The 23810-nt window shown below is 36.8% G+C and overlaps 2 long non-coding RNA genes across 4 annotated transcripts; both read right to left on the bottom strand.

The window, feature by feature from the left end:
* Window positions 1-8777: 8777 nt before the first annotated feature.
* LOC109173944 lies at window positions 8778-23605 on the bottom strand. Of its 2 annotated transcripts, XR_002052983.1 has the most exons (4): window positions 23571-23605; window positions 23387-23485; window positions 23180-23298; window positions 8778-8788 (listed from the first exon to the last, which is right to left on the bottom strand). It is a non-coding gene; the product is annotated as an uncharacterized LOC109173944 (long non-coding RNA). The 2 variants fall into 2 exon arrangements; XR_002052982.1 differs by lacking the exon at window positions 8778-8788 and having other exon boundaries at window positions 23025-23298.
* Window positions 13571-16007, bottom strand: LOC109173945. 2 transcript variants are annotated; one of them, XR_002052984.1, is made up of 4 exons: window positions 15425-16007; window positions 14680-14821; window positions 14423-14589; window positions 13571-13955 (listed from the first exon to the last, which is right to left on the bottom strand). It is a non-coding gene; the product is annotated as an uncharacterized LOC109173945 (long non-coding RNA). The 2 variants fall into 2 exon arrangements; XR_002052985.1 differs by having other exon boundaries at window positions 14680-14802.
* Window positions 23606-23810: the final 205 nt, after the last annotated feature.

Below are 23810 nucleotides of genomic sequence, written 5' to 3'. Positions count from 1 at the left end.
GGGTTCATACTTCTTTCACCTAGGCCAACGGGATACCAATTCAACTAGCATGCGATACTTAAGACTCATTTATCCTACGAACGGTACCCGAAACATCATCTAGACATAGGCACGATAGACGGAGTCCGTTGGGACACCACGGGGGTCGGGGGAACATCAAACGGGGTAGCCGGAAACCCGATGTGGGGTATTTTCCAGCGGGTAGCCGGTGGGTGAGGGTTCACCCGCCGGCTGCCCGCTGCCGGCGTTGCCCATCTTGGCCGCGGGTAGGTGGCGGGTCCCCTACCCCCCACTGACTCTTTTTCACCAAAAACGCCCCGGGAACCTTTGTGGAACCCGAAACCATGCTTAGACACTTTCAAACGCAATTGACAACAACACGTAGACAATTAACGGATCAAAATCAAGAAACATACGGCACATATCCTATCATGCTTTCCTAAACATAATTAACACCCAGACATGCGAATTCCCACCCAATATACCAAGAATTAATACCACACGAGTTTCACGATACAACCTAAAGTTCTAATCCCTTTTAAATCAACAAGAACACAATTCATCTTTTAATATCAAGATTCGGTAGGAATAACACATAAACATCAAGAACATCATATAATTATCAAGAACATCACATAATCGTCAAGAACGCCATATAATCATCAAGAACCTCTCATCATCATCAAGATCATCAAGATTACTCATGGAATCATAACACCAATCATCAGGATCAATATAACGAATCATCAACACACAAGAATATGGGGGAAACCCTAAGAGGGGAATCATAGCTATGAAAATAGGTTTTGTTGAAACATGGGTTACCTCTCAGCCTTAATTAATTCCTTGGCTATGAAGGATCTTTCTTTAAGCTTCCTTCTTTCTTGATTCTTCCTAGGGGAATTCTTGGAATTCTTGGTGTGGTGAGAGATTATTGTGGTGGGGGTTCTAGGTGCCTCCTATGTTCCCTATTTATATATCTAAGAGTCTTACTTAGGGTCTATTCCTTCTAGGACTAGGGTTGGGTTTAGAGGTGAGGGCCCACGGACCATGGTGGGCCTTTTCCTAATTAATTTCTGTAATTTAATTCTTTCTTTTGGGTAATTGGTTAAATGATTAATTGGTTTTTAGGGATCGTAACACGGGGTGTTACAGGGTTAGTCGGATAAAATAGATAAATAGAGCAAATTATGTAAGTGCTGTATGTAAATGAGAGAGGCAATTTATAGTGGTTCGGAAGTGGCGTAGTCTTCCTAGTCCACTTTATTCCATTCACTTCTAGGAGTAATGCACTATTTTCCACACATAGTTACAATAGTGAATAAGCGCTACACAAGCACTTCTTCCGGATGTCTTGCACACAGCTACACCCAACTCCGAGTGTGTCGCACACAGCTACACTCAACTACGAGTATTTCGCACACAGCTATACTCAACGCCAACCAAGTGTTTTACACACAGCTACACTTAGCAGTCACGAGTGTTTTGCACATAGCTACACTCACTAGAGTATTTTGCACACAGCTATACTCTTTTTACAATTACAAATACAAAGGTAATTGTATCTCTCTCCAACTAGATTTGAGACTATTCATACTAAGTCTCTAAGAATATTTGAGCACTTGCACTTTTGAATTTGCACTTTGTTTATCCATGTGTATTGCACCTCTGTCTTGTATCTTCAAGTCTTCATGGCTTTTTATAGGCAATCAAATATATCCGTTGGAGTGGGTTAATTTGATATTTGAAATTTGAATCTTCATAGCCTGATATTGTTGACAATAGTAGATCTTTAATTTTGACTTGATTGTCAACTTGCCTGACAAAATAATATTTTATCTCAACTTGATTTTCTAGTTGTTTCTTAAAATATTATTTTTGTTGTCAATTTGAATATCCAACGAATCTTTGAAATAAATTCATCTGATAGAATTTATTTATAGGATAAGTTTTTATATTCATGTCTTCATAAATATTTTTCCGTTCTGATCAAATATCTTTAGGCAATTTTGGACTCTTGTGGCATGTGGGCTGATCCAAAATAAATTCCTTCGAATTTATTCATGTTCTGAACATCTTGCTTCTTTGCCACATTGTACTTCTTTGACTTGGGCACTTCTTGCTTGTTTGACTTGAACATTGTGCTCTTTCTGATTTGGTCACATTGTGCTCTGTCTGATTTGGTCACATTGTGCTCCCTTGAACAGATCGTGCTTGTTCACATTGTGCTCTTTTTAGAACATTGTGCTCCTTGGGCACTTCTTGCTTGTACACATTGTGCTCCTCTTTTTAGAACATTGTGCTCCTTGGGCACTTCTTGCTTGTACACATTGTGCTCCTTTGGAACATTGTGCTCCTTTAGGAACATTGTGCTTGTGCTTGTCCGCATCGTGCTCCTTTAGGAACATTGTGCTTGTCCGAATTCTTGACTTGTAAAAAATAAGTCCTTAGGGGGGAGTCGATCTCAGGTGTAATCATTTTGAGTAAAGGACTTCTACCATTTGGCCATTAGGCTCATCTAATCAGTCCTTGCAACGCCATTCCTTTATGCTTCTTTTTCGGATGAATACTCGTAGGACCAAAATTAATTTCCCAAATTAATTTTGTTCTTCCTATGGTAGATTCCTTTTGACTCGATATTCTGATTTATGATGCTTGTACTAAAAGACCTAAAAACTAAGGGGATCTAAAGTACATTTGGCTCATCAAAACTTACAAAAATATTCCTATCAATTTTCCCCCTTTTTGATGACGCCAAAACCTATACTCAGTCATTTGGCTTGTCTTTTAAAAACACTTATTTTTCAAAAGATTTTATTAACTTTTGACATAGCCATGACGAGTTTAATAATTGATTTTGACTCTAGGAAAGGTATTTTTAGCCACTATGTTCCTATACGCATTTTTGGAGTTTAATGATAATGAATTTTGTAATTTTTCCAATTTATCCGATTTGATACAATCTAAGCTAAAATGTTACCTTTCAAGACAAATAAAATAACAATAGATAATAAGGAAAACTTAATAGCATCATAAACAGATAATTCGAACCATTTGTTCCATGATCATAAGTTCAAGTTCGTGGACCATACACAAAAAAAAATATGTGACAATCATACAAATCACTTGATGATTCTGTTTCTCCTTTCTTCAAGCACATGATTTATATGATTTTGAACTTCATTGAAATTGTCACTAATGGCATAATTGTTGCATACCTGCCCAATCACATAATAGTTGAATGCTTCAATAATGTTGTCCCCGGGCAGTATTCCTTCTTCATACCATATGATGCACTCTTCTAGACTCCTTCCTCCTTGAAGCTCGGCATCATTGACTTTGATATAGTCTTTAAGAACCATGATCATCAAAGCTCTAGCATAGCTTTTGATCCTCCTTGAAGTTCTCATTCGAAACCCACAAATTTTGGTCACTTGGACCACTTTTCTTCATTCCCTTTGGTAGGTCATTCAAGGTTGCCAATCTTGGCATTTCAACTCTACCATCTCTTGGTGTGGATTCCAAATAGAGAGCTGCTTTGTTGTACCAGTTGATTTGCTCAACATTTCCACCTGCACAAACAATGTCACGAAATGAACGGTTAGTGGTATTTGCACTTCTTGATCCTCCTGGACTGCCAGCCTCACCACCACCGAACCAATATTCCAATCCTCTTCTTCTAGCAATATTTCTGCCAGCAGATCTGCCTCCTCCTCCTCTACTACTGCTTGTACCAACATTTCTGGTAGCCATGGCAGTCATCATCATTTCAAGCATGCCTTCCAAATGACTGAATCTCTCTTACCCCTTTTTGGTGTAATCAATGAGTGTATAAACTGACTCACGAAGAGATGAAACAGATTCGGATATGTTTTCATACGAACCTCGAAGGCAGCCTACATTGGTATTGATGGAGATGAGATATGTGTGAACATCACTAATCTGCTTCTCATGTTGATGAACCACATTGAGAATTCCTTGACTTTGATTCACGGCAATTGCTTCATTTTCTTTTCCGGAATTTTTGAGGATTTGAGATACTTGGATATAGAACTCATTGAGTTGTCCTTTGACATTTGTGTTTAATCCACCAACTTGTCTCTCAAGTGCTTGATGTGTGTCAATCAGGTGTTGTTGACTCCTTCGGTTTTCATCAAATGATGCTTCGAATTTTCCTCCTTGAGTATTGACAACATTATCCACATGAGTGTAGGTACCTTGAAACATACTCTCCATTCGGTCAACAAGGCTTAGTACAACATTTTCCAGATTTTTCAGTCTTTCATTTGAGGTTGTGCCATCAAGGTTTTGCTCTTCTTGGGTTGCGGGAATACACCTTGCTCCTTCTTGAGCAGAATTATCTCCAAGCATGTGAGATTGTGCTTGATTTTCTAGTAAATTCCCTTCTCTTTCTGGCGTGTGTAACACGTGTGTGTCACCTTGCATACTTTCTTCATGAATTGATTGGATTTCCTCCGTTATGGTGGCTGACTTGCATGGCATGATGTTCTTGACTAATTTCAGTGAGATTCAACACACTAACATCATATAGATCACTGTCCATCAAATGTGCACCATGTGTGACATTTTCTTCTTCTTCGTTTCTTGTAACAAACTCATCAATGTCAACTAAAAAATCATCTTCAGTTGGCATGTTTCCTTGGACTGTGTCATCATGAGAAGTCTCGGCCATCTTGGCTTTTAATTTGCTCACAAAAGCTCCATTTACGGTAGAAATCAATGTTGCATGGCCAACATCAAAACTGCCAATCCAATTCAAAGAAAATATTTCTTCTTCTTGCATACTCGGTCCTTTTGTCATCAACTCTTGATAAGAACCAAGTCTCCAATTTCTCCAATTGAGAACTCTTCGGTATTCATTCACCAATGTCAAATCAAGTCCATCAACTTGATATATTTCCTCATTCAACACTGTTTCCAACTCGGCTATTTGGGAAAAAGGGTTCAAGACATTTTGGTTTGTGTTGGGATTAAGGTTTGATGTGGGATTGTGACTCATGGTGGGATTTTGGCTTGTGGTAGGATTTTGGCTTGAGTTAGGATTTTGGCTTGAATTTGGTTCGTGACTAGAGGTTGGGTTTTCATGGGGTTGGATTGAGGGTTGAGAAGCTAAACCAAGAATTTCTGCTACTGGCCTTTTCCTAGCAGGAATTCCTCTCGGTTTCCTCTTTCTTTTGGAATTCAACTCGGTTGACACTTCATGATCTTTAAACAAAATTCGGTTGTTTCCAAATGGCTTTCTAGACCTCATTGGCAATCCTTTTCTTTTTATAATTTCTCCAATAAGTAACCCGAACCCTAGAATGTGGTTGAACTTGCCATTCCTAATCTTTGCACCTTTCACAAAATGTGCAATCCGGCTCAAAATAAGCTTAATCCAGTCACCCCTAACATCATTCATCACGGCATGCAAATATCCAATTCTCACAGGTGAAATATCCTCCATACTATTCAGTTTGCATAATACACATTTGTAGAGGATTTTGACTAGCATTTCATACTCTAACTTCAAATCAGATTTTTGATCGGAAAGGTTTGGTTCGAGAGAAGCATTCTCATTTCGAATTTTTGTCCAAACTTCCGTGTGATCATATGTGTGTATATCTAAGTCCAACAGTGGTTGTTCTGGACTAGATATAGGAAGTCCAAAAGTTGTGTGCAACTCTTGTTCATCAATGGTGATGAGAGTTCCATTTACGGTGGACTCAATGGTCCATCCAACAACCTTGGCATTCACATAAAAATCTGCTACATCTTCATCATAAAATCCTGAGTATGGATAAGAACATAACCTCATGAGATTGCTTTGTTGAAGTGCATGGATGATCCTTTGTGCTAGTTGTGAGTTCTTGGCTTCTTTGAGAAATCTGTGAGGGTCAAAACTTCCCCCTGCCTTGATTCCAACTGCTAGCTTGGTGAGATTGAGTTGTTCTTCATTCGGGGGAGAGCTTGAATCTCCAATGGCAGCCATAATGTGTTTGGTATTTTTTGGATTTGAGATTGAGAGAGATGAAGCTTGAGAGGTTTCGACTATGGAAGGTGTAAAGGTTTTGGAGAGTTTTGAGGGGAATGGTGGCTTTTCGACCGGTTGGGTGAAAAAGGAGGTGCCTTTACAAAAATATCCTCACAATTGAATTTCGACTTTTAATAAGTGAGGGGTATTTTTGATATTCCAATGATTTCCAACCTTTGACCTAACTGATAGTTAGTTTAGGTTATATATTCTCCATCCAATTTGTCTGCTGATGTGGCGCCAAAAATTTAGATGCTCGGACTGATTTTACCTGAAATAAAATTCATATAGCACTAAATCTGTTCCGAAAATAATATGTGCATGTATATATACACGTTTAATGTAATTGGGAGAAAGAAAAAGAAATTGATTCTTTTTAGACTATTTATTATGTGCAACTACCATAAAAAGTTGTTCTCATTTAAGATAACTCATCATCATACCATCTTGTCAACTCTTAAATGGTAAGATTGTGTAAATCTAAATAATTTTTATTTGTGCATATAAGTAAATAGATACACGGTTAGACATGCATGCAATATGTGCTTTTTCAATATTTATTGTAGACTTAAATGTAAAGATGTGACATTTTTGCATGAGAGACACATAGGCACGAAATTAATTAAATCAGATAAACTAACGAATTTTTCATATGAAAAATTGAGCTTTTAATTTAAAAAGAGTTTAGAAACTTAGCTCAATTCAATCATGCCCATCTCGTGTCTTACTTTTGAAAATCTTGATTCACACAGAGGCTTTGTGAGAATATCAGCTATTTGATTTTCGGTCGGGATGTATTCAATTGACAATTCCTTCTTTTCGACATGATCCCGGATAAAATGATGTCTCACATCAAATGTGTTTTGTTCTTGAATGTAACACTGGATTGTGTGTTATGGCTATGGCACTTGTATTGTCACACAGTATGTTGACATTTTCACAATTCACACCATAATCTTCCAGCTGTTGTTTCATCCAAAGAATTTGCGCGCAACAACTCCCAGCGGCTATATATTCAGCTTCGGCTGTGCTTGTAGCTATGGAGTTTTGCTTTTTGCTAAACCATGATACCAATCTTCCCCCTAAGAACTGGCATGTCCCAGAGGTACTTTTTCGATCGATTTTACATCCTGCAAAATCTGCATTTGAGAAACCAGTTAGTGTAAAATTACCTTCCTTGGGATACCATAGTCCCACATTGACTGTTCCTTTTAGGTATCGGATGATTTTCTTGGTAGCTAGAAAATGGCTTTCTTTTGGCTTTGACTGGAACTTGGCACATACTCCCACTGAATAAGATATATCTGGTCGACTTGCAGTGAGGTATAGTAATGATCCAATCATTCCTCGCTATTTTGTTTCGTCAACGTCCTTGCCTTCATCATCTTTATCCAATCTTAAAGATGTGCTCATCGGGATCTTGATTGAGGATTTTCCATCTTGACCGTATTTCTTTATAAGATTCTTTGTGTATTTGGCCCGATTGATGAATATTCCTTCGTTGAGTTGCTTTACTTGTATTCCAAGAAAGTAGTTCAACTCTCCCATCATGCTCATCTCGAACTTATTCTGCATTAGCTTGGAAAATTTCTCACATAAAGTTTTATTAGTACTACCAAAGATAATATCATCAACATAAATTTGTACCAATAAAATGTGATCATTTTCTTGAATTCTAAACAAGGTTTTATCAACAAGGCCTTTTGTGAAACCACAGTTAATTAGGAACGTTGATAGGGTGTCATACCAAGCTCTCGGTGCTTGTTTTAACCCATATAACGCCTTCTTTAATCTATAGACCTTATCAATATCACCTTTTACCTCGAAATCGGGTGGTTGTTCTACGTAGACTTCTTCTTCAAGTAAGCCATTTAGAAATGCACTTTTTACGTCCATTTGATAGACAGTGAAATTCTTTTACGCGGCATAAGCTAGAAATATTCTGATGGCTTCTAGTCTTGCAACAGGTGCAAACGTTTCGTCGAAGTCTATGCCTTCTTCTTGTGAATATCCTTTTGCCACTAATCGTGCTTTGTTTCGAATGACAATTCCATCCTCATTTGCCTTGTTCCGAAAGACCCATTTTGTTCCAATTACATTGTAATTTTCAGGTCTTGGAACTAATTCCCATACGTCACTTCTTTTAAATTGATCAAGCTCTTCTTGCATTGCATTGATCCAATCTGGATCACTTAGAGCTTCATCAATGCTTGTGGGCTCCACCTGAGAAAGAAAACAAGAAAATAAAGTATGTATATTTGAGGACCTTGTTTTTACTCCTTCTCGTGGATCTCCAATCACTAGCTCTGGAGGGTGATTTTTGAGCCATCTCAAGTCAGGTTGTAGGTTGCATGGGCTTTCCACGTTCCCTTGCTCAGTAGGTAAATTGGAGGTAGATATATTTTGCTCATCAGATTGATCTCCAATTTGTGTTTCAACTTGAGAATTTTGATTTACCACATGTGAATCTTCATTAGCTTCCACGTGTCCTTCACTATTGCAATCAATGTCCAATTGCTCCATACCCTGTATAATTTGATCTTTAAAAGATATGTCAGTATCATTAAATGATTTTTCAACTTGACATCTTTCCTGATCATTTTTGTTTCTCTGGGTTTTCTTCTTATGAGCTTCATCAAATGTAACATGAATTGATTCTTCTACCACCATTGATTTTTTGTTCAATACACTTAATGCTTTGCTTGTAGATGAATATCCCAAAAATATTCCTTCATCTGCACGCTCATCAAAAGTCTTTAGATATGTTTTACCATTATTAAGAATAAAACATTTGATGCCAAAAGTATGGAAATAATTAAGTTTAGGTTTTCTCCCTTTCCATAATTCGTACGGAGTCTTATTGTAAGACTTGTGTATCAAGCTTCGATTTTGCGTATAGCAAGCGGTGTTGATTTCTTCAGCCCAATATCTTTTAGGTAGCTCGGCTGACGTAATCATCACTCGTGCGGCTTCTTTTAGCGTTCTATATCTTCTTTCGGCTACACCATTTTGTTGAGGTGTAAGTGCGGCAGATAATTGATGTAGAATTCCTTGAGAATTGCAGTAGGCTTCAGTTACTTGATTCACGAACTCAGTTCCACGATCGGTTCGGATCTTTGCAATTTTCAAGTCTTTCTCGTTTTGTAGTAGCTTGAGTAGTTCTGGCAACTTTTGCTCTACTTCATTTTTCTTCTTGAGAAATATCGTCCATGTGTACCTGGAAAAATCATCAACAACAACTAGTGTATATTTCTTACCACTTAGACTTACTGGGTCTACTGGACCGAAAAGATCCATGTGTAGTAGACTTAGCGGTCTTGTTGTAGATTCTTGAGCTTTGGATTTGAAAGATGACTTGACTTGCTTTCCTCTTTGGCAAGCATCACATATTTGATCTTTCTTGTAGACACTGTCGGGTAGACCTTCAACGAGTTTGTTTCTTGCTAGCTTGTTGATAGTCTTGAAGTTTAGATGATTCAACTTCTTATGCCATTCCCAACTTGTTGCGTGTGAGTTGTTTGCTAGTAGGCACACTGATTCTTTGCTTGTGTTCCAATCCACAACATACATATTTTTCTTCCTTATTCCTTCGAGCACGACTTCTCCCTAGGAATTATTCTTCACTTAGGCACTTGTCTTTGAAGAATTCTACTAGATATCCTTTGTCACAAAATTGACTTGTACTTAACAAGTTGAATTTTAGACCTTCAACAAAGGATACATCTTCGATTTTCAAACCATTTCGAAATATTGTACCAATTCCTTTTGTTATGCCGTATCGTTCATTTCCACTGAATACGACTTTTGGTCCTTCGATATTTTTAAGATTCATCAAGACTAGATTTATTTCCAGTCATGTGTCTAGAACATCCACTATCGAAGTACCAAACTTCCTGCAAATAAATTACACATTTTTAGGTACCCAACTTGACTTGGGTCCTTGGGTGTTAGTTATTTTTGGTACCCAAATCCACCTTGTACTCACTGATCTAAGTCTAGGTGATTGGTAACCATTAAACATATTATAATCATATTTAATTTTTGAAAACAATTTTTGTGCCAGGTTTTTGAAAATTTACTCGATTTTTTGGCACGTGGGAGGTAGATTGTTTGAGCCTATGATAGGCATTAAATCTGGACTTGGTCCATGGTTTAGTATCATCAAACCAATCTTGTCTAGAAGGATAAAATCTCCCTGCCTCAATTCTTGGATTCCTTCCCATTCTCCTATGAGGGCTTTGTGCACTAGACTCATTGGTGTATTTCCATCTAGGAACAAACTTTTGTCTTTTTTCATACTGTTTAGGCGAAATATTGTTTCTTTGAGGCTTCGGCCTAACAGCATTAATTTTGACATTAGTTTGGTGACCAATTCCTTGTCTCACTGTGCTTTCTTGACCTTTTACAAATTTTACTATTTGAACTTTATTATTTAAAGTGGTAGTAGAATTGGCCAAGTTTTTGGAGGCTTGAGAACACGATGGATTATAACCAAGTCCGATTTTATCACTTGAGGGTTTTTGCATATTTACCATTTTGTCCATTATTTTGGATGAATGTGTAAATGTTGCTATAACCTCTCTGAGGTTGTGTTCTCTCACTTCCCTTGATTTACACTCTTCTTGAAGACAAATAATTTTATCTTTCAAGTCTTTCACTTCAAGTAGAGCATTTTGCAATTTTTCATTTATTTGATCTTTTTCAAGAATCAAAAGACAATTGCGCTCTTTGAGTTGAGAGTGAGTGTCCATTACGGTTTGACATTCTTCCATTAACTGAAAGAAGGACTCTCTAGAAAATGAAGAATTTACAGAGTCATAAGAATTAGATGTTACCTCACACTAGTACAAAAAAAGCTTTTAGAGTCACCCATAAAACACTTTCCGAGTCACCTGTACAGGTGACTCGGATCTTGGAGACTGTGATTGTCCTCCGCTTTCCGAGTCACCCGTAAAGGGTGACTCGGAAAGTGGAGGATGATTTTTTTTAATTTTTTAATATGGACTTTCCGAGGCACCTGCTCCGCTGCAGGTGCCTCGGATAGTCCTTTTTTATTATTTTATTAATTTGTTTCCGAGACACCCACTTACAAGTGGGTGCCTCGGAAAGTTAACTATAACACCCCGAAATTTTCAAGCTTTTGAAGCTTATATAAATAAGGTGAAATCTCATTAATTCCCAAAACATAATATAAAGAGTACGGGGTGCTATGCCACACCTGAGCTAGAGAACTCAGGTGCACAGGCTAACTAACTAATATCCTCAATAATGCAAATACATAATCATGGCACGCAGGCCGAAAGGGAAACTAACTACTTCTACGCTTCAAGGTTCTAGCGCGCTCCAGTGTCTACTCTTCTGTGCCTGAAAGCCAAATATATCTGTTCAGCGAGAGATGCTGGTAACCCACTCCAACGCGTTGAAATACAATACATATAGATATATACATAGATATAAGAAAACCATTTCGAAGCATGAAGATATATCCTAAGAGACTCTAGCTTTCAAACAGGGAATAGACTCGACAGATAGGGATAAACACAATCAACAGACATAACCAAGCACACACAATTCTCAACGTAGGGCACAGATATAGATAAGCACAGTCAATAATCATAACCAAGCATATATAGTTCACTAGCATGTGTCCTATGGTCACGCCTTCGTAAAAATCATAACATCAAACCATCCATATCTCATCACATAGCACACTTTGTTGGCGCCACAGGACCAATCGCATGCGCATACATGAGGGTCAGCGCATATAGCTCTGACACGGCCCCGAAGCACCCTGCCCCGTATCGCAACACGGAGGGGTCGATCGCAACCGACCGATGAACCGCAGCTCATCATAATGTTTGATCGCAACCAAACAGTGGACCGCAGCCCAAGAGTAGTCATCTGACCGCAGCCCGGAAATATCAACCGCAGCTCATGTAGAAACGTTTAATCGCAACCAAACGGTGGACCGCAGCCCAAGAGTGTAAATCTGACCGTAGCCAGCTTCTGAACCGCAGCTCAGGAATAACCAATTCGATCGCAACCGAATTGGGGTATCATGCACACATAACACATAGCAAGCACATGCAGCCCACATTAGCACATTGGGAAGGAGGAGAAATCGTATAACGAAACCTATGCGTGATCATCCATATACTAAGAGTGATCCTAAGGGGTTCATACTTCTTACACCTAGGCCAACGGGGTACCAATTCAACTAGCATGCAATATATAAGACTCATACAACCTACGAACGGTACCCGAAATATCAAACTAGACAAAGGCACGATAGACAGAGTCCGTTGGGACACCACGAGGATCGGGGGAACATCAAATCGGAGAAGCCAAAATCCCAAGGTAGGGTAATTTCCAGCGGGTAGACGGTGGGTGAGGGTTCACCCGCCGGCTGCCCGCCGGCGTCGTGGTGCCGGGCAGCGGGTGCCCGGCGGGCAGCTGCCCGCTGCCGGCAACGTTAATATTGGCCGCGGGTAGGTGGCGGGTCCCCTACCCCCACCTACCCCCCACTGACTCTTTCATCACAAAAACGCCCTGGGAACCTTCGTGGAACCCGGAACCATGCTTAGACACTTTCAAACGCAATTGATAACAACACGTAGACAATTAACGGATCAAAAGCATGAAACATACGACACATATCCTATCATGCTTTCCTAAACCTAATTAATACCCGAACATGTGAATTTCCACCCAATACACCAAGAATAATACCATAGGAGTTTCACAATACAACTTAGGGTTCTAATCACTTTTAATCAACAAGAACACAATTCATCTTCTAATATCAAGATTCGCTAAGAATATCACATAAACATCAAGAACATCATATAATCATTAAGAACATCACATAATCATCAAGAACATCACATAATCATCAAGAACCTCATATGATCATCAAGAACCTCTTATCATCATCAAGATCATCAAGATTACCCATGGAATCATAACACCAATTATCAAGATCAATATAACGAATCATCAACACACAAGAATATGGGGAAATCCTAAGAGGGGAATCATAGCTATGAAAATAGGTTTTGTTGAGACATGGATTACCTCTTAGCCTTAATTAATTCCTTGGCTATGAAGGGTCTTTCTTTAAGCTTTTTTCTTTCTTGATTTCTCCTAGGGGAATTCTTGGAATTCTTGGTGTGGTGAGAGATTATTGTGGTGGGGGTTCTAGGTGCCTCCTATGTTCCCTATTTATATATCTAAGAGTCTTACTTAGGGTCCAAATACTATAGGCTTGCTAACTCTATTCCTTTTAGGACTAGGGGTTGGGTTTAGAGATGAGGGCCCACAGACTATGGTGGGCCTTTTCCTAATTAATTGCTATAATTTAATTCTTTCTTTGGATAATTGGTTAAGTGATTAATTGGTTTTAGGGGTCGTAACACGGGGTGTTACATTACCATTTAATATATATATATATATATATATATATATATATATATATATATATATATATATATATATATATATATATATATATAAAGAAAAAATTACCAAGAAGAAAAATTTAATAAAGAAATATTTTTTTTAAAGGAGTTATTCATTGCCACTAAAACAATGTTTTACATGTGACCCAAAAGTGATCACCCCACAAGGGCATAATGTCTATATAAACCACTAACTAATCTATAATGCCACATTGCCTTAGTGAAAATCAATACTAACCAAATCTGTCATTAACGAATGTTGTCATCAACGAATCCAACATCACAAATTTTTCCAACTGTATGCTCGTGGATGTACTCTAGCCCAAGTTCCTCTTCGATGCGTAGAAGCTGCGACGAGATTGAAATAAGCACAGATTCAGTCATGCATGTCAAGAAATCTGCAATGAAATTGTCCAGCCAGACATAGGAATTCTACAGCCGCTACAAAATCTGAATCAGAACCCCTGGGGAATTAAAACAACCAATTTTGCTAAATGAAAATAAGGTTTTTGAAATTCATCTTTAAGGGAGAAACCCTCTATATTTGTAAATACTACCTGGCTAAAGTCGTAAAGTGCAAACACATTAACAAAGAAGATTATTATAGTTTAATTTTAATTATCCAAATATAAATTAATTAATATACATTATAGTTCTATTTGAATGATAGAAGTAAGCATACAACTTCAAGAAAGAAACTACTGGTGGACATTTCATCATAAATGTAGCGTCTTTTCTTCTATGAGACATTATGAATTTATATAGCATTGAAGTAAATCTAAGAATACATAAATGCATCATACTTCGGGAAATTAAATTTATACTGCCACAAGTCCACCACTATTCAACCAATATCCCCAAAACAATAAGGCAATACTAAGCAGTCTGTATCAAAAACAAAAAGGAGAAAAAAAATCAGGTAATTACTTACTGTCCAAACCGTATTACATCACCAACATGCAGCTCCACAAAAGTCCTTTTATTCACCTATGTAATTTGGGAGAATGCAATCACCATAAAGTCCTTTAAACATAATTGAGTTGAGCCACAAACCAAGGTGAATTAAATTAGCTAACTTTACATTCCTTTGCCTTCCACCTAAGAAAAAACCCAACAAAAGTTAAACCAATGATGATGCTCTTTGGGCAAATGACAGTTATTAGTTGAATTGGGTTGAAGAATTCATACACCACAAAGTTAAACCAATTGATGCTTCTTCTTTTGGATATTTCAACTTTGCCTCCAAGTCTTGCAAAAGAAGACCTCTTCCCTTGAGGCGAACCAAGAGATGCAAAGCCCATTGACTATGAGCTATGCAAAACCAAAAAAACTGAATAACATGAAAGTATCAATCATATTAACAAAATCAAAAATTGAATTTAAACTATTGAAATCAAATAAATTAATGGTGTTCGTGTTGGGTGTGGAAGGAACGGTGCCCTTCCGGTCAATATTGGAGGGAGAAGTATATAGTCTAACCAAGAAATGAATACAACAGTTCTGTCATAAATGCTTATTCATTCCATAAATGTAATGACAAGTAGGAATTATGATGCATAAATTACAGGCCAGCTGAATGTTCTCCACTCCAATAACTTAAAAGGTTATATATAATTGAAATCATAAAAAGTATGAGCTTGTGCATTTGTAGATACAAACGTTTGAACACTAACATTTATTCAACTTTCCAACAATATAAGATGAATAAGAGCATACTCAATCCAATGCACAGAAAATGCAGATAACAACTCTAAGGACCCTGAAAGCTAGGAAATAAAGAGCATACTCAATCCAATGCACAATTGAGTTCAACTTAATTAACCTCAATGCAGTAAGAACCAATAAAATATAAAATTATAGCAAGAATCAATAAAATGGTGAACATAGAACAAAAAGAACCGGTAAAGACTAGAGATTCGGATCACGAGTATACCTCTGTGTGAGATACACGAGCTGGAGGTTTTTTCCTTTGGTTATGTTCCTGATTTTGACTTTGAGTTGCGGATTAGCCCTACCCTTCTCCGCTTCTCAGCTTCTCCACTCTCCAGTCTCTCCGTCTCGGACCTCGGCTTCTCCACTCTTCCGCCGAATTCCGACCTCGTTTATTGCATGAGCTTGGTGAGGTTCGGATTAGGGTTCCGTTGCCGGAGGAGAAAAGGGAGTTCGTTCTGGTAGAAGGCGTCGAGAGAGAGGACATTAGGCTTTTTCAGGGCCTCGATGCTCTCAAGTCGTCATCACCAGGACGAAATCAGATCTGGGAGATCAGCACCAGGGTCATTGTCAGCGACGGGGGGTTTGGCAGCGATATCTCCAACGCCAGCGGTGGCTGAGGCAGGCGTTGTGTCGACGGTGGCGGTGGAGCGTGGCAGGAGCGTCGACGGCCGGTGGAGGAGACAGATCTGAGAGGGTGAGAGTCAGAGTCAGCGGTTGTGGCGGTGGAGGCGGTGGTTGCGTCGGGTGAGAGTGAGAGAAAAAGGGAGAGGCAGAGTGACATTTGAGCGGAGAAGATGGACAGATTAGAGTGAAATAATTTAGATTTTGGTGTGATTTTCTAAAAAGAAAAAAAAATATTGGAAAAACATATCAGATTTGGAGGATTTTCCACGGCTCCTTCATTGGAGAAGGTGCCTCGGGAAAATTAAATAATAAAATAATAATAAAATTTCCAAGGCACCTTCTCTTGGAGGGTGACTCGAAAAGTTTATCAAATATTTTATTGTTAAATTTCTCGTGGCACCCCTAAAAGAGGGTGTCTCGGAAAGTTAAATAATATTTTATTATTTAACTTTTCGCGACACTATTTTCCTGGACGTGCCACGAAAAATCCAAAAATATTTTATTTTTTCTTTTTTTTTTAATCGAAATTATTTTTCACTACACCTTTAAAATAAAGGTGTAGTGTATTCTTATTTGTTTCAACTATTCACTACACCTTTATTAAGAGGTGTAGTGTAAAGCTATACTTATATGTTCATTTTTGTAGTAGTGTCATTTTCTTCACTTCCATTTGCCATAAGACACATGTCCTCGTAGGGTGTGTTGTTGGAGATGCTCATGCAAAACATTGGATTGTCATCCTTTGAGGTGTCACTTTCATCACTTGAAGATTCTTCTGACTCACTTATCTCAAGTGGGTCACTAATAAGTGCTTTTCTTCTTTCCTTTGTGAACCTTTTATCTTTGGTCTTGAATTCTTCCTGTTGAGAGTTAGAAATATTTGTATATTGATTTTTACTTACCTTGGGGTGTGGACAACTAGCTGCAAAGTGTCCTAGGCTTTCTACAGTTGTAGCACAAATTTGAGTCTTCCTCAACTATTTATTTCTTTGAGTTCTTTGTTGCATTCCACGATTTCCCTTGTGGATTTTTCTTGTAGTTGCTTCTCTTCATGATTTTCCTAAATTTCTTGACAAAGAGAGCAAATTGATCATTAGGCAATAATTCAACATTTTGTACTGACCTTGAAGTTGATGGTTGCTCAGCTACAAGCGTGTTGTTCTTTTCTTCATGATCTTCCTCTAATCTTGATTTCATCTCAAATTCATAAGCTTTTAGATCACTAAAGAGCTTATCGGTTGATAGGGTTTTTAGATCCCTATGATCTCTCATGGCCGTGACCTTCATGTCCCATGTAGATGGTAGACCACGTAGAATTTTGAGTGAGATTTCTTTTTGATTAATATCTTTTCCAAGATCATTAATCTCTCTTAAGATTTTGGCAAATCTTGTTTCTATGTCGGTAATATTCTCGCCGTTTAGCATTTTGAAATCCTCAAATTTCTTTAATGCTATGGTGAGCTTATTATCCTTTTCTTGCTCGTCTCCTTCACCAATTTGAATGAGTGTTTCCCAAACTTCCTTCGCGGATTGACATTTTCGGACTTTTGGAAATATTGTGTCATCGATAGATTTAAACAAATATCATTGGCAATATTGTCCAAGTTATTTCTTGTTCTATCTTCACGAGACCATTCCGCTTTTGGTTTTGGAATGTATTGTGGAGTGTCACTTGTTTGTACGGATGAGGTGTTGATTTGTAAAATCTCAATAGGACCGCTCGTAACCACTTCCCACATTTCATCATGTAATGCCGATAGATGTACCTGCATGCGAATTTTCCAATCATTAAATTTCTCTAAGTAAAATAATAAGTTTTGGGCAAGAGCTATATCTCTTTTCATCATCTTGATTTTTGAGATCTGTCTAGCAGTCAAAATTGACTCGAATAGACAACCGCTCTGATACCAATTGTTGGTCCCGATAGGTTGGTGAAAGTCTAGAGGGGGGGGGGGGGGGGGTGAATAGACTTTCACGCTTTTTCAAAATAAATAACTCTTTGGTAACTTCAACTCTAAGTAACAAGTAAATAGAGTAAGTTTAAAACTACACAGCGGAATAATAGTATGTAAAGAGTTATGCCCAACCGATAATTTAAATGCGCATGTAAGATGGGTACAGATGATATGTAAAGTGGGACAGAGATATCTTGAATATATAAAGGTGATGGTGCACTCAATATATAATAATAATATTCAAGATTGTAAATAAATATCGTATCACGTCGACCGTGTAACGAACGTTACATGCAACACGTCAAACTTGCTTAGAATAATTCAATATTTAAGCTCGAGAAGTTTGAGTCACATGCATACGTGAAAACACACTAAACCCTAAAGATTAAGATTAACTGTGAATAGTAAACGGGTTAGTCGGATAAAATAAATAAATAGAGAAAATTATGTAAGTGTGGTATGTAAATGAGAGAGACAATTTATAGTGGTTCGGAAGTGGCGTAATCTTCCTAGTCTACTTTACTCCATTCACTTCTTGGAGTAATTCACTATTTTCCACACACAGTTACAATAGTGAATAAGCGCTACACAAGCACTTCTTCCGGATGTCTTGCACACAGCTACACCCAACTCCGAGTGTCTCGCACACAGCTACACTCAACTCCGAGTATTTCGCACACAGCTATACTCAACGCCAACCAAGTGTCTTGCACACAGCTACACTTAGCAACTACGAGTGTTTTGCACACAGCTACACTCACTAGAGTATTTTGCACACAGCTATACTCTTTTTACAATTACAAATACAAATGTAATTGTATCTCTCTCCAACTAGATTTGAGACTATTCAGACTAAGTCTCTAAGAATATTTGAGCACTTGCACTTTTGAATTTGCACTTTGTTTATCCGTGTGTATTGCACCTCTGTCTTGTATCTTCAAGTCTTCATGGCTTTTTATAGGCAATCAAATATATCCGTTGGAGTGGGATAATTTGATATTTGAAATTTGAATCTTCATAGCCTGATATTGTTGACAATAGTAGATCTTTAATTTTGACTTGATTGTCAACTTGCCTTTGAAAGCTGGTGAGAAATGGAAAGGATGGCAGGAACTGTATACTGATAATTCAAGCTATAACAGCGGAGAGCTTGACCTTCAGGGCAGCTGAAACATGTTTGTGCTGGCTGGCTTATATCATTGCATGTACAGGTATATCTCGATCTATATATTTCAGAAAATAGCTTTCTATTCTACCTTAGCTTGTGAATATATATATATATATATATATATATATATATATATTCAGGATAGATAGATGTGCACTTTTGGTTTGTTGATGACTGGATTAGACAATATGTTTATATATGGACAGATAGAAAAACTGATCGAAATTGGAATGTAAACTTAAATATATAAATGCCTAGCTAACAATGTGGATTGAGTAAAATCATGTGATCCATATATGGATAAACAAATTGAATAAAATGTGGAGATGGAAAGGAGTGTTAATTTGAAATGTGACTTGAAACTTATTTATTTCACTGCATCTGCATGCTTAGCTTCCATTCCATTTTGGAGTAAAATTAGTGAGTCCAATGTCATATCCCACACTAACCATTAGTGAGTAAAATTAGTGAGTCCAATGTCATATCCCACACTAACCATTATATTGCTTAATTAGGCACTATCCTATCAGGAGGAGTTAAAGTGTTTTTGGAATAATTAGGTTCTAGAAGAGAAGCAAAGCAAAGCAAAGGAGGCTTGCTTTAATTTTATGTGAAAATTAATTAGATGAGGTCCAATAGATCCTTTAATTTAATTGTTTAATATATGTCCCTTAGCATAACTTAGATGGAGAGACATACATTATATTCTTATATCCAATCTTCTGGTTCTTTTGTATTTGTATTATTTTATTAAACTTCATACTCAACTTTATATTGCTAGCTAGCTAGGTTAGGTTGTAAACAATATAATTATATTCTTTTTGTAATTCCGATCCATTATTTTCTATATATACATCCTTAACAAACTTCATATATAGTTTACTTTATGTTCACTGGATCCCAAATTAAATTAAGTTGTCACTTGGAGGTAGACTTTAATTTTGTCCTTTTATTGCACCGTCACTAATTTTGTTTAAACATGATCATGTGTCTTATTTCCTCTTTTTTACTACTTTGGCGGAATATAATAATTTTGTATGAGGCCGGGATATCTCAAATAAGTTATGTGAATATTAAAAGAGTTATGTTAGTTGCTCCCTTAAATTAGCCTTTCATTAAGTCTCTAAGTGTATCTTGGAGCTAGGCTTTACTCAGTCTCTCTCTCTCTCTCTCTATATATATATATATATATATATATATATATATAGTGTATAGTTTTGACATTATTATTTTCCCTTTATTCCTTTACCTTTCCATATTCTCCTTATATAAATTTTCCACTTTGATCAGATCAATTTGATTCATTCCTTTGACAGCTTCATTATATTTATTGATTCATTCTTTTCTTCTCTTCTCTTATACATATTACAAACTTAGAGGCAATTATTACATTTGTCTGAACTGCTTTTAATATAGTTTTGCTATTGTCTTTTGTAGCTGCTCTGCTGGCTGCTGCAATTTATGGGGGGAAGCTAAGGGAATACAACTGCAATCTATTGTTTTACATTTCCCTTAATATCACATTTTCTCTACAACTTGGATTTGAGTAGTCAAGACTGAAATAATATTTTGGTTTTATCTTTCCAAGATCAATTCTATACATATTCTGAATTCTGTTATCTTTCTATACTTTCGAGGACCATATCAATTCTATACATATTCTGAACATATACCAGAAAATACTTCATTTGCCATATATGTTCTGCATTAGTTCACGTGTTCCGATCTGTATGGAATGTTTTTATTAGAGTGGTGATATTATATTTAGGTGCCATTTGGTTAATACTATATATCATAATATCGCTATTGGAGTATTATATGATTTTTTTTAAGGTTCATATATATAGAAATGATTTTTAAATTTATATTTAGTTGCAAATATTTATATTTTTTGACACTACTAGTTTTGTTTTTTTTTTTTTTTTTTTGTCCTAGCTTTAACTATTGGATACACTGAATTTTTTTATTTATTATTATTATTATTTTTGTTTTTCGCGAAGAAAGGAACTTATAGAGTCATTATTTGAGGAAAGGAAAAAATGAAAAAAAAAAATCTTTAAAAGTTTCATTGATCTCTATTTTACATTGCTATTAATATCACCCCACAAAATCATTCGGCTTCTCAACAGTGGGTAGAATCTTAATTTGTTCGAAATCCGTCAGCAACTTCATGACCAAAACCATTATTACATACAAGCCTTGAAAGCTCTTCAATTCAACATTCCATACATACTTTAACCCAAATAGTTGATTCCCTTCAAACACACTACAAATCCAAACACCACACAAATCACCCTAACTATGTCCATTTTCTGCTCTGTAATATTGCTTCACCATTAATGGGAATTGAGCAATTTGATCCCCCTGTTTATGGGCATCAATTTGTTTTGAAGATTAATCTTCCAAAATTTAACATGTTCCAGGTAGAATTGTCACTTATGTATACTAAACTTGTTCCTTCCCTTACTTTCCAGAAAAATAATAATCTTATTTATTGGATTATTATTTGTTTTTCTACCAACGGATCCAACAAGAAAATGGTTATGATGTGAGACTCAAACGAGAGGAGGATGTAAAACTTTCACAAGATCACCCATCATTAGATGACATTTTGGAGTATTAGAAGGCAAGGCAAGCTAAGAGAGTACGTGGGTCATTCAGAGGTCATGATCACACACAAAAATCATTTGAATCGTTTTTTCTACAAATCCACCGCCTACCGGGGTGGCATGAACTTCCGCGCACAATATGGTCCTATTTTATCACTCTGTACAACTTGAGGTCAAGATGTTTTTTTAATGGGTGGAGAGTGATACACAAAAAGAAATAAATAATTGGTCGCTCAATTAGGTGGAAGTCTAAAATGAAATAATCAATTTGGAGGCCATATTTGATGAGAATTGATCACATATTAGTAGAAGGAAATTATGTATATTAGAATAAAAGATCATTACCTTGTATAGTTAATTAGTATAATATTAGTAGCATAATTATTATTGGTGTTAGTAATATACTATCAATAGATCCATTGTATATGAATATTAAGGGTGTGTATTTCATGAACGTGTGTATCATTATTGTACATAGTCATGTCATCCAGGGCAATTCACGGTGAAATTTGCCCCTCCATGAATGTATATGACATAGAAGACATGTCCAATCTTGCCCATCTATATCATTAATTAGTAAATTTGGGGTGTTGTTGAGTGGAAGGAACTCATTCATCATTTTTTTTTCGGATTATCGGAAGGGAAATACGTTGTCCCGTGCAAACGTTGCAAACAACGACATCTCCATTGGGTCTGGACATACAAATCAGGCCATCCGAGGAGGAGTGTAGACAGCCTTCCAAAAATGGTTCAGCGTCCAAGTAGCCAAGACGGTTGGCTTGGAGCATTCCCGGCTGCCCTTCGCTGAAATTTATGGTGTAATACACATGGGAGGAACGGGAGGAGAGCCGCTTTGGCTGTATGATAGCGATGAGGATGCCCGCCCTAGTGGGAAGTGTCAAGGACAGCCATGGTCGGCTATGAGAGCGCAAAAGAATTTAGAAACGCACCTGAATCGTACTAGCGATTTAGCGGGGAGCTTGGAGAGGATTCCGACGAGAATATCTTGGGGCAGAAGAAGAGGTTGCGTCTTCTCCGATGCGCCTCCCATCGTATCCTATAAGCTGATCGAAGGTTTGCAGGAGTTTTAGGGATTTTCAAGAATGAGTTGAGTTGTATTTAAGGTAAAATTGTATTCTCCCTCTCCTCCTGATTGCGAATTTTATCACTAGTACAAAACAGGTGATTCACGTCTGTTGTTTGGAGCTATAGGCGTCTCTTTTACAACAGGTGTTTATGAACTTATTTCTTTAGGCGTCTGTTGTTCGCAGTCGCGTATTCTCAACTATTGAAAACAACTGACGCCTGTTCCTACCAGATTTTGCAAATTTCGCAGTTTAGGCGTTTGTTCCTAGCAAAGAACAGACGCCCATTTATATTTAAAAAAAATTCTTTTCATCAATTTTGTTCACCTTGCTACAGTAAAATCAATCATGCACAATAATATCCTCCAACACAATATTAATTAACACGATTATATTTCACAATTCACAATATAATCCAAATTACATCACAATTCAAAATAGTAATCCACACTACAATCCAAACTAAACTACAATAATCCATAATATATAATCCAAACTAATATATATAGTAGACAATATAATCCAACCATCAACATCTAAGTACTCCATCATGATACACACACTTATACACATTCATTATAAAAATACTTGGCCCACATCTCATGAATCTCATCAATTTCTTCAATGGAATATGTCATAGTGTCTTGAAAAACCTACAAATAAATTATTAATTATATTAGTAATCAATTATAATTAATTCAATTATTACCAAATACTTATTTAATATCACTTTATATGTACCTTATCCAAAGAAGTGAATGTGGAATATTTTGTGCATAGTTCATGCATATACTTCATAACATAATATCCACACTCAAAATCACTCGATTGTTGAGGACACTAGAAAAACAAATGAAAATATAGTAAATATTATTTGTAATCTAGCTAACAAATAAATTAATAAGTAAACATTATTGTATTTTACCTTTACATGCTCAAACTTGAAAGGATTTGTTGCTCTTTGTCCTTATTGATTCATATATGATCGGAATGCCCTATCATTAATGTAATAAACGCAATTTATAAATTATAACACATTATATAAATAAATTTATATATAGATATACTTTTACTTACAGATTCATCGTAGCCTTTGAGTTCTATATTCCGATCACATTAGGATAAAAAACATATACTGTTCTCGAACAAACTTTAATCACAAGAA

The sequence above is a fragment of the Ipomoea nil genome, unplaced genomic scaffold (genome assembly GCF_001879475.1).
Source record: "Ipomoea nil cultivar Tokyo-kokei standard unplaced genomic scaffold, Asagao_1.1 scaffold0506, whole genome shotgun sequence".
In the NCBI taxonomy this organism is placed as follows: domain Eukaryota; kingdom Viridiplantae; phylum Streptophyta; class Magnoliopsida; order Solanales; family Convolvulaceae; genus Ipomoea; species Ipomoea nil.
This window is presented reverse-complemented; position numbering and strand designations above follow the sequence as displayed.